Genomic DNA, 20,379 nt, shown 5'->3' with positions numbered 1-20,379 from the left:
CCGGATAGTGATATAATAACCCTCCCTCGGCAGCATCATATATAGAAGGCAGAATCATATATACAAAAGGAATTATAACTCGTTCTGAAAGAAACCGACGTAGAAAGTTGTGTCCACATACAGACAAACAAATTATTATGCTCTCTCAATAAGTCGATATACGAATTACAAATAACCAGCGGAATTCGTAAATTTAATATACATAATACAACAATAATTATGTAAAGCAAAGGAGGCACCGTGTCGCGTGCGCTGGGTCAAGTTACATTATAATAACAAGGGGCTTTATTATTGCTATGGGAAATGCACCGTGTAGTCGTATTGACGACACTGACCGACCTTTTACAAGTCGATCAAGGTTTTAAATAAAATGCAACACCTTCTCTATATTCGGGCAAAATAGTTACACGAGCCAATAATACAATATCAAATGGTAAATAAACGTATCAAATAACGCCATCTATCGATCGATCGATGGAGTTATTAGAAAACGTCATAACGCCATTTAAGCTGTATAAATGTTAACTTGTTATTTATATTTAAAATTAGAAATCAACATTTATTAATACGTTTCTCTGCCTGTTTTAATCAGTTTTGAACATGCAATACAAAGCTTTTACCCTTTCATTGTAAATCTATTTTAAGCAATTGACTGCGGTAAACACGTTTCAATTTATCTATAAGTTCCAAGTTATGTAAATTTTTAATCTTGAAATAACTTCAATGTTGTAGCAGATAAAAAAACTTTCATTGCTCCCTAGTTATTTAACTACTAGAACTGAAATAAGAAAAGTTTCTCCATTCCGCACTCGTTCAGAATGTTGCTTACGTGTTTTTTTTTTGGTGTAATTAAGATAAATCCACGGGATTTTATAACCCGTGTCCTTTTTTATTTCTAAATCTTGCTATTTTTTTTTTAAATCAAGGTAGGCGTTATTCAACAACATCATTGTTTAAGTTAGACTAACTTAATGTCTCCAACAGAGACGTGAGTTCACCGACCGGTTCTTATTCTAACGTATGATACATTTTTTTGTAACCATTCTATTATTTATTCTAGATGTATAAATTTATTTATGATTTTTTATATATTTTTTTGTTTTTTTTTTTACACTTTTCTTTTCTTTTTTCTCTAAAGTTATTTTTACCCGACTGCCAAGGAGGGGTTATGTTTTTCGCGCGTATCTTGTATGTATGTATATTTGTATGTAATATTCTTTACTACCTCATATTTCCAGAACCACTGAACGGATTTACATAATTGAGGTATCGTTAGGTTCGTCTTAGCTGCCCAAGTGTTCTTAGATAGGTGACATTAAAAAAAAATCAAACATGGCGGCTGCGCGAAGCCATTGTAGTTAATGAAAAAAAATTTTTTTCTTGAATACTACAATATGGGTATCAAATTGAAGGGCACAATACAAGGATTTTAAAAAGGTATATCATGATTATTATTACCGTAATACTAATAAAGAAATACAATATTAAAGTTTAAAAAATGTGGACTTTGCTCTTTCCCACGCCTATGCCATGCCAAACTCGCCTCCTAGGCGACGATCAACTTCGGGCGTAGCCTTTCTAATAAAATACAATGTTTAAAAAAAACATACAATTAAAATTACAAATAAAAATTAATAAATGTCACACCAATTTACAATTACATTAATAAAATCAATAACAAATACATAATACCAAATACAAACAAATAATTTTAATAATAATTTCATTATATTAAAACTAATAGTTGTTGACTTAAGCAGTCACCTATTTGCTAAAGGTCAGGCTTACGTTGCTTTGAGCAGAGTGAGATCTTTCTCCGGGCTTGCTATCAGTTCTCTTGACCCTAAAAAATTACTTAATCAACCACATGATGTAAACTGTTTTAATGAATTGAACCGATTACGTAATTTGTCTGACTAAAGGGACATAAATAAAATAATAATTAAAAAAAAACGAAAAACCCGCCTGCGTAAAGAACAACTAATAGAAAATCAACTGAAAAAGCTGGAACAAGATAAAAATTCAATATGCACACAAAGTCAGCGAAATAAATAGAAACAATATCAAACATTTTGTGCTGTACATTTAAAATATATTAATACGGTAGTCCTTCGAAACTTTATGCAACGTCGTAGATAATATGCAGTCGGAGGCATGAAATTGAAGGATAAGTCAAATCATTCTCTCATTGTGCATGTCTCCGACAGCATGTTATGTACGACGTTGCATAAAGTTTCGAAGGACTACCGTATTAATATATATTTTAAATGTACAGCACAAAATGTTTGATATTGTTTCTATTTATTTCGCTGACTTTGTGTGCATATTGAATTTTTATCTTGTTCCAGCTTTTTCAGTTGATTTTCTATTAGTTGTTCTTTACGCAGGCGGGTTTTTCGTTTTTTTTTAATTATTATTTTATTTATAATTATATCTTACATTATCTAAACGAACAACACACTTTCCTATAATATATTTATATTTAACATAATCTTACATTATTGACATGCGTAAACGTTTTCTTAAAAATATATATGCTATATATCATCATTGGCCTCAGTCCGTCTATTGCAGACAATTTATATGCTATATATATATGCTTATGTTTATTCCAATATGTATATTTTTATTTATTTTAATAATATTTATTATTAAAAATGGCTTCCCAACGCGGCTGTATACGTGTGGCAATATTCTGACGGTTCCGGTTATTCCAATACATAATATAATTATAGTATATATTATTATATATATTATATATTAAGTAAGAACATAGCCGATTGTTGAGTTATCGATTACAAACAAACGAAAAATCATATCTTTCCTTGGAGTAGTAGTCCTAAAATTTGCACAATAAGGGTTGGTGCATTTTTGCCCAGAGAATCGGCTTAGCGATTCAACGGGGACATGCTGCCAGCATTCCACACACAAATGCTTTGTATCGAAAGTACATCAATACTTAGTTTTTGCGTTGTGAATTGTAAATCTATAATCTATAATAATAATAATAATATATATAAAAGCGAAAGGTCACTCACTCATCACGAAATCTCCGAAACTATAACACTTACGAACTTGAAATTTAGCAGGTAGGTTCCTTATAAGACGTAGGCATCCGCTAAGAACGGATTTTACGAAACTTGACCCCTAAGGGGGTAAAACGGGGGTTGGAAGTTTGTATGAAAGTCCTATGTTTTTGAAGTAAGAGACTTGAAATTTAAAATGTAAGCTCTATAGATGGTGAAAAGGTGTCCAAATAATGTATCTTTAGAAATTAACTCCCTTTTGGGGTTAAAACGGGGGATGGTAGGCTGACTCACTCATCGCGAAATCTCCGAAACTATAATAGCTACAAACTTGAAATTTGACAGGAAGGCTCCTTATAGAGCGTAGACATCCGCTAAGAACGGATTTTACAAAATTCGATCCTTAAAGGGGTTAAACGGGGGTTGGAAGTTTGTATGAAAGTCTTATGTTTTTGAAGTAAGATACTTGAAATATAAAATGTATGCTCTATAGATGGTATAAAGGTGACCAAATAATGTATCTTTAGAAAGCAACTCTTTTTTGGGGTTTTTTTTTTTTTTTTTTTTTTATAACGATATATATCCACGGGCTTATAATGCCCATGCTCTTGTTATTCCAATTATTTGTTTGTTACTCTCGATACCTTGGCACCTACATATGCAACTTAGAGACTAATTAAACTAAGCTTAGTATCACTAATCCTACGTGAGTCCACCGACCAAAATTTAAGGTTATGCTAACTTAATTTACTTATATATATATAATTACTACTATTTATTATTACTTTTTCCTTTTCTTCACTTTTATCTTACAATTATCCAGGGGTAGAAGCTGTGTACATTTCTTGACATTTTTGTATTTATACTGTTGTTTTTATTATCTAAGTTTATATTTACACTTATATGCTAGTTATCATATATGTACACTTATTTCCTAGTTACCTTATATATACACTTATGGCCTACTGGCCTACTTACAATATACACTTAGCCTAGGTTACTGTTAGTAAGTTTTTTTTTTTTTTTCGTTTTTTGTTTCTTTTTTATATATATTCTTATATATTTATCACCATATATGTATTTTTTTAAATTAATATTATATAATTAATCTTAATTAATTTGTTACACATGTTAAGTATAAATAATTTGTACACGTTATGTTATATGTAATTAATCCTATTTAATTTAGTAATTATTATTTATATTTATATAATTAATCGTATTTAATCTAGCACTTAGTACTTATGTTTATATACACACTATTTATTTATTCAACAAGTGTCTTCACACGTCAATAGTTTTCAACATGTCGAGCACACTCTCAGTGACGGCGGCATCTCTGTGATGAATCGCCATCTTGAGACTGTGCTCGAGTATTTTCTTATCCGCGGTCTCCGCTGCCCTCGCCACAAAGCGACCAATTGCGTCGTCACGGTCGTCGGTGTAATAGACACAGGTGTTGGTGTGTCTAGTCACCGCGACTACAGCGTGCGAAACGCTGTCGTGGATCCTGAGCCTCCTCGCCTTCGTCTGGAGGACAATGACGTCCTCGTAGGTCTGGCCCTGCGCCTCGTGGATGGTTAAGACGCGCGATCCCTCCCCGGATCCGTATCCCTGGTCAGTCAGCAACCTCTTCTCCTCTTGCGTAAAGACCAGGTATAAGGTTCGGTCTCTTCTTGCAGGAATACGCGCGCCCGTGAGGCTCTCCACTCGCAAAGATCGGATCTTTGGGCTTGAGCTGTATACGTCTTTATAAACTTCGCTGATGGCAAGGGCTACGTCTTTGGGATTTCGATGCGTGCATGACAACTCGCACGAGATGGTTGTTATCCGGGTTGGTCTGCAGTACCGCATTTCGAACAGGTTGTCCCTGTCGATGTACGGCAGCTGGTTTATGTCTCCGATAAGGACTACCTTCTGAGCTCCCGATAGTCGGGCGGCCATTACTATGGCTCCGAAGTGGTTCATGAGGGCCTCGTCCACCGTTAGGCGGTTGATTTTTGAGCCCTCGTTGAACCCATTAACTAGAACGGAGGCCATAGTGCGCACCTTTTGCTTGGCTTTGTTGCCGTAGCGGTGCGCCAGTTTTTCTTTTAAGTCTTTGGCCGCCTCGACTGTGGTCGTAATCACGACCTCCGTGTCCTCATCGAAGTCCCCGACTATGCGAGTTGTCTTGCCGCATCCCGGTACCCCGTTTATCCACTCCAGTGATGGTAGTTCCCAGGGCACGGTCGGTAAGCCGTCCCGGTCGCCCGAGATGGTTTTCGCCATCCGTAGCATCCGGTCCCCCAGCATTACTTTCGTGCATCTGGCCACTACCACCACTGGGTCCCCTTCAGGTGTTTCGAAGGTTTGTGGCTCCTCGTCATTCCCCTCCGACTCGACTGCGCTCACGAAGCCTGCTGTGCTGTTAAATGCTGCCATATACCTACCCGACATCTTGCCCTTGAGTATTTGTCGGGTTTCACTGTTGTATATGGCCGCTTCGGCTTCCTCGAGTTCCACCTCCAGTAATCTTTGGTGATCGTACTGGTAGGCCTGCATGATCTTTTTGCAGGTGGCCAGGCTTACCTCGCGGTTTGCCTTTATTATCGCCAGGAACTCGATTAGGGCGTTCTCCGCATGTTGTAGCGGTGTGGAGGCAGGTCGAAGTCTCGGCGGTGTTACATGTCCCATGTCGGCCTTAGTACGAGCGGCCGGTGACGCCTCCGGGTGCCTCGGACTATTGTCTCTGGTGAACCTGCTCAGCGCCGCCGATTGCCGCTCACCCTGTCCAGCCTTTTTGGGAGAGAGGTGATGCGGGAGCTTACCTGGTTTTGGGGAGATGGTTGCGTGGATAAAGGTCGCCAATGGCATCGAGCTCGGCTTAGGTTCAGGTGTGGCCTTTGCCTTAATTCGCTCTGCCTTCTGGGTCTCGATCCGTTGTTGTAGGCGCTCCGAGCCGCAGAGCGTGGACTCGTCGTTGGCCGGAGATGCAGGAGGTGTTGGTGTTATGGATTTCGGTCTTAGATATCCGAGATCCTCCCCCCTGTCTTCGTAGACTATGACCTCACTGTACTTGGAGGCCATTAGGCAACCGTACCTATCAGATACGTCACCTCTATCATATCCGACCCTCATCGAATCCACGCTAATTCTTTTGGGGATTCCACCGGGGGTCTCGCTCAACCGGCGTAGCCACACACTAGACTGCGTAAAGGGGGACGTCTCTCCCCACTCGAACAGCACGATGGATTTGTTATTCAAACGCACCAGACGGTAGGTCGAGTCGCCCTTCTGTTCTTGCGATAGCGCTGTGATTTTAGTGCGCTTTATACTTGTCTTTTGCGTGCTACCCTTTAACAGTAAAGCGAGCCCCGGCGAAATCGCCAGCCGATCGCGTCCTTCGGAACGACAGAAACTTATTCCCATCCTCTCTACTTCGCTGTCCATGAACAGAGCCACGCATCTGGTTTTAATTCCCACTACTTCGCTTCCGTTCCCTTCCATAAGCGAGGATTGTGTCATCCCGCTGTGGGTCGGTTGCGGAGGTGCGTTTTGGTCGGCTCTATTCCTGAACAGTTTCTGCAGCGAGGAGGGCATGACCTTTGTTATTTGACCCAGAAGGGTGCGGCCAGGAGAAATCCGCGGAGCCGTTGAGCTGTTTCTCTGAGTGGCTTGTTGGACACAGTTTTGTTGTGTTTGTAGTTGTGCGTTGTGTGTTTGGGTGTGTGTTGCGTGGACGACGGTGTTAGCGCTCTGCGTGGGTATTACAGCAGGTGGTGGAGCGGTCGTGCTGTTCCTTTTTGCGGCTATATTGACGGCCTTTCTCGCGAATGTGAGGAAGGCAGTTCTGTTTTTTTCACTCTCCAGGATGGTATGGAGCGATGTCTGCTCAAGTTTGATCTGGAGTTTGAGTTCTAGATCTAGCCTATCCTTACTGAATCTCGGGCAGTCCAGTATAACATGCAGAACTGTCTCCTCACAATTCGGATCGCAGATACATGAAGGACTGTCAGTGAGGTGGAATCTGTGGAGATACGCCGCAAATCCTCCGTGGCCGGTCAGAATTTTTGTGTCGACAGCTGTTGGTGCCGATTTCCTTACCAGCCTGCAAGCGGTCTTTACATCCGGTAGGAATATTTTCGTGACCGAGCCCGTCTCCGAAGAATTATATCTTTCCTGCCACATCCTGACAGTCTCTTCCCTGATCTGCCTTCTGACATACGAGATGGGTACTCTGTCGTAGTCAGGTGCCGTCTTTTTTGTTAAGGCCGCCTTTTTGGCCAACCCGTCCGCTCTCTCATTGCCCGGTGTTCCAACATGGGCCCTCAACCAAAAGAACCGCACTGTCTTATTCTCCTCCCGGAGCTGTCTGATTCGACTCTTCATTTCCAGGGCCAGAGGGTGAGTCACTGAGGGGCTCCTCAGCAGATCTAAAGATGACCTCGAGTCGCTCAAGATGTTAATGGAGCATGACTTTGAGGTTTTTGCCATGTCCACGGCTCTGAAGAGTGCGTACATCTCCGATTGAAAGACAGTGTTGTGCGGCTCTAACCGGAAAGTAGAGTATCTTACTTCCCTGCCTTGGTTCCAGCATGTGAGGGCGGCTCCTACTTTACCCTCTATTTTGCTTCCGTCGGTAAAGATGAAAGGCCCGACGATGTTGTGTTCTTCAAGGACTTCGGGGTTCAGATTCTCTAAGCGCTCGTACTCTGTTGTCATGAGTAGGGAAGGGTGGGGATTTTGCATTGGTCCCACCCAGCGCTCTAGCTCTCTTCCCGGTGGAAGAAGATCCGTGCTGTGACCTTTTTTGGTTTTGAATAGTATGGCCGCCTCTCGGACGCGAAGGTCTAACGGGAGCAAGCCAGTGAGGACTAGTGCCGATGTCAGAGACACCGTTCTGTACGCCCTGCACATTTTTTGTGCAAATCCTCTCTGCAGTGAGTCTAGCTGCTTTCTTATCGACAGTTTCTCTGCTGCAGGGGACCATACGCTCGCTGCGTACAGAACGATGGGCTCTATCACCGCCACATATATGATCCGTACGATCTCCCCATTCAGACCCCAACTCACTCTCGCCGCGCGCGCGAGCTGTTTATAGATGTCCGCCGCTTTTTTACACACGGCGGATACGTGCGCGTTGAAAGTGAGCTTCGAGTCCAAAATGAGCCCCAGCAGTTTTATTTCATCTACAAGCCTCAGTCGAGTGCCGGACATATGGATTATGGGGGTGTCGTATTTGAGTTTTTTAGTGAGCACCATCGCGTTGGTTTTGTGCGCGGCGAAGCTCAGCTTGTTACGTATACCCCACTCTTGTACGGCCGCTAAGGTGGTTTCGGCTGAGGTCTGTAGGTTGCTGGTTTTTTGGCTGGAGAAAACGAGGACAACGTCGTCCGCAAAGGCCTGGCAGTATACCCCCATCGCGCTGATCTCTCTCAGAAGCGAATCCAGTATGAGGTTCCAGAAGGTCGGCCCGCCAATGGATCCTTGGACACAACCCTTCGTGGTCTCCTTTTCACTGGTCGCTCTGGCGTAATTTACGATGACCTTTCGGTCCTGGAGGTATGAGGCGACCATAGCGTATAGGTTTCTCGGGCAATGCTTGTCCACTAGCCGTTTTTTGAGAGCCGGCCACCATGCATTGTCGAAAGCGCCCTCTATGTCAAGCGATACCAGAAGTACTATCTTCTTGGACTTAATTTCCTGCCTGATATGCTCGACGAGATCGTAGAGGGCGTCTTCCGTTCCCCTCTGTGGCATGAATCCGTACTGGCTTCGGTGCAGCGTGGGGAAGAGTCTCCACTGAAGTCTACCTATAAGCATTTTCTCAACTGTCTTTCCTAGGATTGACAGGAGTCCTATAGGTCTATAGGACTTCGGGTGGGTGTAGTCCTCTTTGGCTGGTTTGCGGAGGATGCGTACGTGGGCGACTTTCCACAGCTTGGGGAAGTGGGACAGCGATAGGCATTTGTTCGCCAACGCTAGGAATAACTCCCTGTTGCAGTTTATTGCCGCCGCGCATATATCCGACGTTAACCCGTCTGGGCCTGGAGCTTTTTTGGGATTTTGGCTCAAAAGAACCTGTTCCAGCTCCGCGGCCGTAAACGGCGGGTCGTCATCGGACAGATCTTTTAACTCCGCGGGAGTTCTGCCTTCTACGGCCTCTCGGATCTGTTTGTGATGGGCGGTTTCGGTCTCTACAGAGTCATCAGGGTAGAACGTTTTTGCTAGGAGTTTTGCCGACTGTTCTGGTGACAGTGTTTCGCCTGATTCGTTCCTTAGCAATGCGTCCTCGTGTCTACGAGAGGTCTTCCTGATGACTCTGTAGATACCGTCCCACACGCTTTCGCGGTCCTGTGCCGTGCAGAACTCTTTCCAGCTCTGAGTGGCTGCTTTGTCTGCCGCTTGTTTATATTTTTCCTTGGCCCGTACGTATTCTTCGATGACGCCAGCCCTTCTGCAGGGTGCAGCATTTCTGATGCGACGTTTGGCTCTTAGTTGTTCCCTTTTCAGGGAATCTAGCTCTACCGACCACCAGGGCGGTCGGGGGTCGCCTTTCCATGGTTTTATCTTCGGGATGGTACTCTCGCATGTGCGGTGAATGATCGCGACGTATTTTGCGATTATGCCATCGAGATCGTCCTTGTTCGAGACATTTCGGACGGCTTCCAGAGTGATGCTTTCTTCCGCGAGGCCGGTTGTTAGGGTAGCGGAGAAATCTGTCCATCGCGCCTTTTTGGTGTTGTATCTACGCGTCGAGATTGGGTCCAATGGTTTCAAGGGCCCCTCAGTGCGCAGACTAAACGTAATGGCGTTGTGATCAGATGTGATCAGATTTCGTTCCACTCGCCAGGTTTCCAGTCTCGCGAGAAGAGATTGACTGGTTAGAGTCAGGTCTACGCAACTCGAGTATAGCCTGTCTCCTCTGTAAGTCTCGAATGTAGGAACTTCCCCGTTGTTATGAATGTGGAGGTCCATTTCGGTGATAAAACCATGGAGTTGTGCTCCGCGATGGTCTTCTGAGCTGCTGCCCCACCAGTGACTCCAGGCATTGACGTCACCGGCCACTATGTGATGGTGTGTGGGAAACTTCGTGGTAGCCGTTCTCACCTGTTTGAGATATGGTTCTATATCTTGGTCCCTTGGTTCGAAGTAGACGGACAGTATGCCAAGCTCGAGTCGGCCGGCCTTTACGAAGACGGCGGCCACGTTCTCGGTGACAATTTGGGGGTCATGAATGACTTCCACGTTGTCACCGAACACGATAATCGCCGCCTTTACTGGTTTCTGGCGGCCCAGGGTGCACTGGATGATCTTCGTGCCAGGGTATTGCCTCATTTCGCCCGTTCTTCCGGTATACGGTTCTTGTACTAGGGCGAAAGAGATCCCCTTTTTCTGGGCCACCTGAAGCAGTTCGCTCGTTGCCAACCTTGAGCGCTGCAGGTTTGCTTGTATAAAGCGCAAAGCGCATCCTGCACCGTCCGCCTTTCTGTTAGGGACCACAACTTTGGTCTCCGGGTCGCCCTTAGCAATATTGCACCCGTGATCTCGCTATGTTGTCCCATTTTATTCTCTCTGGGCACTCAGCGCTGTACGCGGTGTGTTCCAGGTCCGGACCGGATCTTTTAGCTCTGAGACAGTTTATACACTTGGGCAAGTCACTTTTCGCTTTCGAGGGACAGGTCGCCCCCGTGTGTTCTCCGGCGCAGTAGTTGCATGTGTTTTTGTCCTGTTTGCAAAGTGCCCTGGTATGTCCGAAGCCAAGGCACCTCATGCACTGGACGAGGGGGGACTGATCCTCGACCGTGCATCTACTGAATCCTACATAGATCTTGCCCTTGTCCATAAACTTTCCCCAGAGCGACGGGGAAAGCTCGATCACAGGGTGACATTCGTGGGGGTTTCGGGCGCGCTTCCTAAACCGCACATTCATTTTAAGTGCCGCCTTGTCTACTCCTTCGAGGATATGACTATTTTGGGCCTTGATAAGGTCTACAATCTCCTCGTTGGTGTAATTTGACAGCACTCCCCGCACGCAGACCAGGGGGTCCTGGTTTGTGGGCTCCCGCACCGTCAGCTCTGTATTTTTCTGGACCTGGCCCCTGATTTTAGCCATGTCCTCTTTTGAGGCGCACCTCACCACGACTTTCTGGTCGCGAGCCTTACGGACCCTTTCCATCCTCGCCCCAGACTTCTTTAAGTCCAGCGAGTCTTTGACCTTGGTAAGCACTTGCTCGCTGGTCTCCTGCGGGTTTCGGGACGAAATGATGAGAGTGTGGTTGGGTCTTTGTTCCACACTCTCTGTTTTTAGTCGGGCTGCGGCATGGGCGTAGGTTGTCGGCGCCAAAGGAGCTAATTTTGTGACTCCTTCTTTAATAGTATTGAGGGTCTGCTTGACCTCCTGAACCGCCATCTCTGTCTCCAGTGTTGGTTTTTTTGGGGATGCGGTGGTCTTGCTAGAATCCCTCAGGGTGCGCAGCTCCGAGGACATGATCTCGACCTTTTCATTTAAAACTTCGAATAGGGGGGCCAGATCTTGTTGTGGGTTTGGCTGTGTACTAGATGGTTGTGTATTTATTGACTTTATGTGCTGCTTGATCTCATCCAGATGGGTTCTCCATGCCGTGTCCTTGTTTACCTGTGGGCGGCTTTCGTCGTCCAAGATCAGTGGGATGTCGTCAATTTTCGCAGTGAGGAGGGTCTTGGTATGAGTTAGTTCGTCTTTCAGCTTCTCTAGGCCACTTGAAAGCGATCCTATTTTATTCTCCACTGCCTTAAGTAACTCCTGAACTTTACTGTCCGTCTGCGAAGTCACTTCACTGCCGTTCCTGGTTGACGAGACCACCCTATGGAGCTCGCTCAGCTTTTCTTCTAATTTGACTTGCGTTTCCCAGATGTCGCGGATCCGCCGGAAAGGCTCCACCGTCTCGTACTCCAGCCAAGAGCGGACGGCTCGAGTCTCCCTCAACGTCTCCACCAAGTCTGTCTGAGTTTTTTGCATCCCTGAGAGGAGCGTCTTTTTGAGTTCAGTGAGCTCTTTAGCATGAGCTCTTTCGACCCGCACCAATTCTTGGGCGTGACGGGCGCGCTCCTTCTCGAGGCTGCACTTGTGTCGGCTGCGCGAGTCCGAGAGCGACAGAACCGTTTCGTAGAGGCCCTGCAGACTCTCATAGGCGATCATTTTCACCCCACGCTTCATATTGCCGCTACTTTCTAAAGCTTCCTTGCCGCATTGTAGGAGGTCGTTGGCCACACCCGTGACCATGTCCATTTCTACTCCTGTTCCTCTCTTTGGGGTGGTGTAGAGGAGGGAGGTCCTCCTGCTGTTTTCGGAGGCTACAGAGCCCGCCGAGGACGTCTCACCGTCCTCCAGATCTGACAATGGGGGCTCCGAGGCTGTGTCGGTGTGGACGACAGTGAATTCCGCTACATTTTTGGGTTTTTCGCTTGATGTCGACGGCAGCGGTGCGGCAGGTGTACTAGTTCCGGTTACGTTTGCAAGCTTTTTCAGTACTTTTTTACGAAGCGAGACCGATGATTTTGAAATCACCGATGACGCTTCGGTTGTCTTTTTGTTGATGTGTGAAGACATCTTTGCTTGCACTTATGTACTAAAGATATCTATACAACTAATAACTACTTTCAAAATATACAGCGATGATTACTTTTAAAACTAGATTTGATCAGTTGGACTCACGTGGCGAAAGGATGTGATGTGCCGATGATTCCGCAAGTGTCCCGTAGCTTTGTCGTTGCAGCTGTCTTTTCACGTGTTCTTCGCGCGGTCTTGATGTATCAATACTGTAGTATTTACTTGATACAGTTTTACTTTATTTGAAGAAGCAGAGTCAGGTGCAGTTTGCAGTCTCGCGACGTCCGAGCCGCGACGCAACGTAAGTATTTTTTTTTTTGTCGGTCACGCGCTTAAACTAGGTCGCGAGATTGATGTGCGCTTCGACTGTTTTATTTACCTTGTGTGAATTTTAAATAATTTATTATGTAACGTTCCTTCTATGTGTTTTTTCTCTGCTGTCCTTCCACTGAAGATGGTATGGATGGTGTCGTTGCAAGGGTCTTATCACCAACTCTCTGTTGATCTAACTCTCAATTTATTGCGACGATCCTTTCTGCTTGTATCAATGATTTAAAACTTAGGTCTTGTTACTCCGGTCCCCTTGGGGTTACGGGTTTGCCCGCAGGGTATGATGTGAAAAGCACTTCCGAAAATCACTTGGCACACCCACTGTGGCGCTTGGCTAAAGATTCTATTTTTGCAGAATTTTTATTGAGGAGCCGATGTTGTTAGTGCGATGTATTGATTGAGAATCATTCTACTTCTTTTTTGGGGTTAAAACGGGGGATGGTAGGTTTACTCAGTCATTACGAAATCTTTGAAACTATAACACCTACAAACTTGAAATTTGGCAGATAGGTGTTCCTTATAGAGCGTAGACATCCGCTAAGAACTGATTTTATGAAACTCGACCCCTAAGGGGATAAAACGGGGGGTGGAAGTTTGTATGAAAGTCTTATGTTTTTAAAGTAAGATACTTGAAATTTAAAATGTATGCTCTATAGATGGTAGAAAGGTGACCAAATAATGTAACTTTAGAAAACAACTCTTTTTTGGGGTTAAAACGGGGGATCGTAGATTGACTCACTCATCACGAAATCTCCGGAACTATAACAGCTATAAACTTGAAATTTAGCAGGTAGGTGTTCCTTATAGAGCGTAGACATCCGCTAAGAACTGATTTTACGAAACTCGACTCCTAAGGGGATAAAACGGGAGTTGGGAGTTTGTATGAAAGTCTTATGTTCTTGAAGTAAGAGACTTGAAATTTGAAATATATGCTCTATAGATGGTAGAAAGGTGACCAAATAATGTATCTTTAGAAAGTAACTCTTTTTTGGGGTTAAAACGGGGGATGGTAGGTTTACTCAGTCATTACGAAATCTCCGAAACTATAACACTTACAAACTTGAAATTTAGCAGGTAGGTTCCTTATAAGACGTAGGCATCCGCTAAGAACGGATTTTACGAAATTTGACCCCTAAGGGGGTAAAACGAGGGTTGGAAGTTTGTATGAAAGTCCTATGTTATTGAAGTAAGAGACTTGAAATTTAAAATGTAAGCTCTATAGATGGTGAAAAGGTGTCCAAATAATGCATCGTAATCTATATATAAAACAGAAAGGTCACTAACTCACTCATCACGAGAATTCAAAAACCGCTGGATGGTCTATCCATCCAGGTTGGACAAAGACAAAATTTGGCAGGGAGGTAGATTATAGTTAGCAAACGTTCGCTAAGAACGGATTTTATGATATTCCACTGCTAAGGGGCTTTAATTGGGATTGATAGTTTGTATGAAACATATACAGCCTGAAAATAAATTTAAAAATATAATGATATAGAGGTTTTATAAAAAATAACTATTAAATTATAAAAATAGTGCCTTTTAAAAAGTTACTCAGTCAAACAAAGTCTCCAAAAGTGTATGTGATCGATTCGCTCAAAATCTGCTGAACGGATTTTCATGCGGTTTCACCATTGGAGAGAGAGCTCCACCATTGGCCAGAAGAAGGTTTAGGGAACGGCTAAGCCGATTTTGATGAGAGTCTCACTGGAAGTTTGCCAGGAACACTTTGTGACACACTGATTTCAACGCGGGCGAAGCCGCGGGTACAGCTAGTTATGTATAATATTGTAATTTTTCGTTTTTTAATTATAAATAGAATAATTTAACTGTAAACGCGACCTTGTTCGCGAATGCTGTTCTTATCATTAAGCAATTTTAAAAGATTCTTGTTACATTATATTTAGAGATCATTTAATAGTTCTGTTAATGAACTTTGTTATCTGAATGTAATTAATAATAATTTACTTATTATTACATTATCAGTACGCCGCGTTGGCGCAACGGTTACAGCCACGGATTGTACATGTTGCGCTGGCGGTTGCGGGTACGATCCCCGAACATGTCAAACATTTGTATTGGCCATACAGGTGTTTGCCGTGGTCTGGGTGTTTGTGAAGTCCTTGTGGCTCTCCTCACCGTGCCTCGGAGAACACGTCAAGCCATCGGTCCCGGTTGTTATCATGTAAATCTGAAAGCAATCGTCATTTATTTAATAAATACACCAACCCGGTGGTGGATTAAGATCTGATCCTTCTCCTACATGGGGAAAGAGGCCTTTGCCCAGTAGTGGGATATTACAGGCTGAAGCATATTATCAGTATATACATACAACAACAATTGTTATGGTGTAGTGATTTCTTAATCGCATATATAATATAATTCCACAAGCAATTTTGAAATCGTCTGAGAATAAATTAAAGCTAGTAGCAAAATTTAATTAATATCTAGAGATTTATTCGGTGCAGGATTAATTAATAAGGATGTGTGGACTTAGTGACGCTGTATTTCATGAAAGATTTTACGAATTATGTATTAAAATATAGTTTATTATTTTTAGAAGAGTAACTGCGGAGTTTCTTGCGGGTTTTCCTTCGTGTTCATTCGTGGATTATAATAATATAAGGGTTGGGATCCCGTCTTGGTTCGAGAATACCCGAATATATGTATTTATCTTAAACATATATTATTTCTATGTTTATCGAAAAAAATATATGATACATCAGATGTTTTTGCCTAAAACACAGGCAATATATTGCTTATCTACCATATGGACAGACAGCAATGTCTGTATAGTAGAGATATGTCTAGTTTTAGGTATGGCACATCATTACAGCCTATACAGTCCATTGCTGGACATAGGCCTCCACAAGTTCACACCAAAAATAACGTGAACTCGTGTGTTTTTCCCATAGTCACCACGCTGGGCAGGCGGGTTGGTGACCGCATTACTAGCTTTGTCGCACCAAAGACACTGCTGCCCGTCTTCGGCCTGTGTATTTCAAAGCCAGCAGTCAGGTGGTTATCCCGCCACCATTCGGCCCTTTAACTTCCAAGGTGGTAGCGGAACCGTGCCATCCTCCAGTCGTCTCTTACGACACCCACGGGAAAAGAGGGGGTACAGCAGCTAATTTCCTGCTCAAAATCTGGGGCAGCCTTACTGGGATAATACCTTGAGGTACCTATGACACAAGTATTAAGATAGGACACAGATGGATATATCCTGCTCAAAATCTGGAGCAGCCCTTAACCTTACAGAAGATCGCAGCTAAATTATGTTCCTTTCAAGTAGTGTTATATCCCCGGTAAGTCTAGTGGCCAGAGCTTCTGGGGAGGATCAGGGAGTAGGGTCAGTAACGCACTTGCGAGGCCTCTGGTGTTGCAGACGTCTATAAATAACGGTAACCACCTACCATCAGGTAAGCCGTATGCTTGTTTGGTACCGACTTGGTTGCCGATTGTGTAAAAAATCATTCATTTAAATTCGTAGTGCAGTATCAACTGGAGAGTACAAAGCAATTCTGTTGGAAATTTCAGTCGCACAATTACTAAGCGTTGCTCGTAAAACGAGTTAATTGAAAGCCAGACGAGAATCAGCAACGAATTGTTTCAAACGTTTCGATCAATAGTTGCCGGTTTAATAAGACGTAAATACCTATCCGTTGGATGCTTCTGAAATCAGACGAATATCACTTATTTAGCAGCGGGGCGCTACAACAGATTGTCCGGTTATTCGTGTGGAAGATTTACTTGCAATTAAAAATTAGAACTGAATATTTAGTACCGTCTAAAATTTGTGAAAATTGTCACAAGCTTTGTGTAGTGTTTTGAAATAAGCTTGTAACTTAATAGTCGATGAATAATTGCTTATTATAGGTTGATGATTCTCTATTACTTCTAATATTAAATGTTGATCTGAAATTAATTTTGAAAATATAGTATAGTTTAAAAACAATTTTTTGGTCGCAAAACATCATGTTAACATGTGTTGTGATTTAATTCAAATTTGGCACGAATATTATTAAGAAGTCGGGTCAACATATAGACTACATATTATCACGCTATCACCTACGGGGAACGAGCAGTGAACCTTTATTTCTTCAACGCATTCTGTAACAAAGTGTAATCTAACGACGCATATTTGAATTTTGTTGTTATTATATTAATAACCATGCTATAAGCTAGCTTCACGCTATAAATAAAGACATTCTGTAGTATATTTAGTATTAGCATTGTACCCGTGCGAAGACGGGGTGGGTCGCTAGTGCTTATTAAAATTGTATAAATCTAAGTGAAAGTTCTACTTAAATATCTATAATAATATACATGGCTGGTAAAGAGAGCGTACAGTCCGAAAAAAAAAATAGTTTCCAGACATGACGTTTTATTACATTTTGATATTGAAGTGTGTCGTGTCGTTTGTGCTTGTGTGTTGTGTATGTTTCCGGACCCCCGATACAGGATATAATTCTACTGAGGGTCGTTGAGACTTACTTATTTCATAGCAAACAGAATAAAGTTTTAATAGTGACTCAACTTTCTACTCCAGTGTTGCAAGTTCGACCACCCTGAGTCTGAGTGAAAAACTGTATTTTTTATTTTGGATAATCACTTATTAAAACAAAATATACATGTAATATAAATTAATTTTCATTTTCTAAAATATACATGGTTTGATGGTTATTAATCCTGACTGTTACAAATGCACAATAGGGTACTATATTAAAGTACGTTTTACCAAGCGATGCCCGTTTATACTTCTCTTAAGGTGTGACGGGAAACAGGATGGTAGGACTGTGTTTCACGGTTTTCGGTTTTTGTGAGAAATGTCAAAATATGTTGTCTGGTGTTTGACCACGAATTTTGCCAGACGAGTCGGTTTACTTCCTCTTCTTCCTCTTCATCTCCTTTATTCCAAGGTTGAATGTCAGCTGACATGAATATGATGAAGATGACATTACTAACAAAAGTGCAACCAGCCATCAGTAATATTAAGATGCGCCACTGGTACCGATTTGACTGTAATAAAAAAAAAAGTTAAAATGTTCTTCAATGTGCACGTCTGCGAATCTTATATATAAGTTATCCGAAATTCAAAATATTAATAATATTTTCCGTAATTTTTTATGCTTGTCCAGGATACTCTATTTTATCTGACAGATATTTCTATTTGCTACATATAAAAGGGGTAGAGTCTGTTTCTCAGTCAATAAAGCCAGGCCATGAAACTAACATATACTCGAAAAACGCTTAGCACTTTATTAATTTTTTTTTTCGAAATGACTGTTGCTTGGCCCTACTGGCCTTTACAGCGTCACTGGTGAGAGGGGCCGGGTACTAAAGACACCGGCCGCGAAGGAAGATGTGGGCCCTTTTTGGCGGGCACGGGGGTGACATTCGTCCTAAGTGTAAAAGTCCTGTCTCCTAGCGAGATCGCACATCGCCTTAGAACGTCGTCGGGATGGAGGAGGCGCTATGCGGAGCGCTGCAGCGAGTTGTGGACGGTCGATGCGTATGCGTATCCGAGCCGTCCTAACGCGGGGGAGCCACTTTATTAAAAATATTCTTAAACTACATATAATTTACAAAACCAAACGTTAGCATGTTTAAACATAAGGCAGTGCCATCTAGTTTTACTTTATAGAACTATTCCAACAGTTATGTATAACATCTATACAATAGATTATAATATAGATTTATTTACAAATTATATTACTGTCGATCCATAAAATCAGTAACCACTTAGGGAGTTCGTGCTGAATGAAATTTTGAAAGCTAGTGATTGTTATCTGTTTAGATATCATGTTTGTCAAATTATAAGCTTATTTAGCTGTTGATTAGAAGATCAGGCGGCTCGTAACACTCGGTTTTAAAGCACACACATCCATTTTTAGGATAGTAGAACCTTAATGAAGGAATCAGAGCTCCAAACTCCAGTTCAGTCAATAAGTGCCATTAGAACGCATAAAATTACCATAAATTTAGCCCAACTCTAAAAAGCTACGTACCATATCAGTTACAACAAAGGAAGTTATTATGGGTAAGACGATACCTAAGAAGTTGGATATTATGTTTCCGATCGACATCAGGGATCCACAATAGTTTGGTGATAAGTCCATATAATTTCCCTGAAAGAAAATAGTATAATATATTATACAAACTTATTACAAAAGTAAACCTGAATTATTCTAACAATTATGTGACATGAATGGCGTTCAAACAACGGCACTCGCCAGCACAACAGCCAGCGCTGTGATCGTGGTGTCATCAATCGAAACCAAGAAAATAAAATATGTTTTAAATTGAAGATGTTTGGACATAAATTTTGACTCATGGCCGATAAGAATTTTTTCGAGCATGTTTACTTAAAAAAAAATTACAATGTTTGTTATTAATAGTTTCGAAGCCATGCTTACCATCCAACCAAAGTGGTGTCCAGAATTCGCTGTCGAAAATATGACAAAGCAGACAACTGCTAAAACGCTACTGTTTGTGTAAGCCACTATTATTAGACATATCGCTGGTATAACACACGCTGAAATAGAAATAAATAGATTTTTAAATAAATAAAATATTAAAATGTAGTTCGATTAAATGGCTATAATGTCTTCCAAAATTTTATTTTCAATTTATTATGACGGCGGGTAAACAGGATTTTAGGAGAGGGGTGATTGGGGATTGGGTCGGCAACGCACTTGCGATATTTCTGGCGTTGCAGGCGTCTATAAGCTACGGTAATCTCTTACGATCAGGTGCACCGTACGCTTGTTTGCCGACCTAGTGATAAAAAAAAATACGCTTCAGCCTGTAATATCCCACTACTGGGCATAGCCTCATGTAGGAGAAGGATCAGAGCTTAATCCATCACGCTGCTCCAATGCGGGTTGGCGGATATATTCCTACTATGAGTAACGATCGCTATCAGGTGTACTTGATAACAACCGGGACCGACGGCTTAACGTGGTCTCTGAGGCACGGTGGAGAGACCCACAAGGACTGCACAAACACCCAGACCACGGCAAACACTTAAAAAAACATGACAACATATAATAATGAGTAGCATTATACTTAGTTAAAAAAAAAAGAATACACCGCGGACCAGCAACATAGCCACAGTTATGTGTAATTTGTCCTCGGCCTCCGATTGCTGCTCGTGGTTGGAAAAATATCCGCCAATCCACTGTGTAACAGCTTAGGGGGTTATGGGCTAACACTATTTCATTGACACAACTTACCGATAGAATTAAATATTATTCTCGCCATTTTCATGTTGATGACTTGTCTATTAGTTAAATAATCGGACAGATTACCGAATGCTAACGCCGCGATACATGAACCCAAGTACGATAGTGCTGTCAGAATACCACTCTGTAAAAAAATTAAAAGTTTAAGCAAATAGATTAAATATTGTATGTATGAGAGGTATAATAAATAGCACTTATCAGTAAATAA

Source organism: Melitaea cinxia, chromosome 9 (genome assembly GCF_905220565.1).
Source record: "Melitaea cinxia chromosome 9, ilMelCinx1.1, whole genome shotgun sequence".
Classification (NCBI taxonomy): domain Eukaryota; kingdom Metazoa; phylum Arthropoda; class Insecta; order Lepidoptera; family Nymphalidae; genus Melitaea; species Melitaea cinxia.
The sequence above is the reverse complement of the archived record's forward strand: the minus strand, read 5'-3'. Positions refer to the sequence as shown.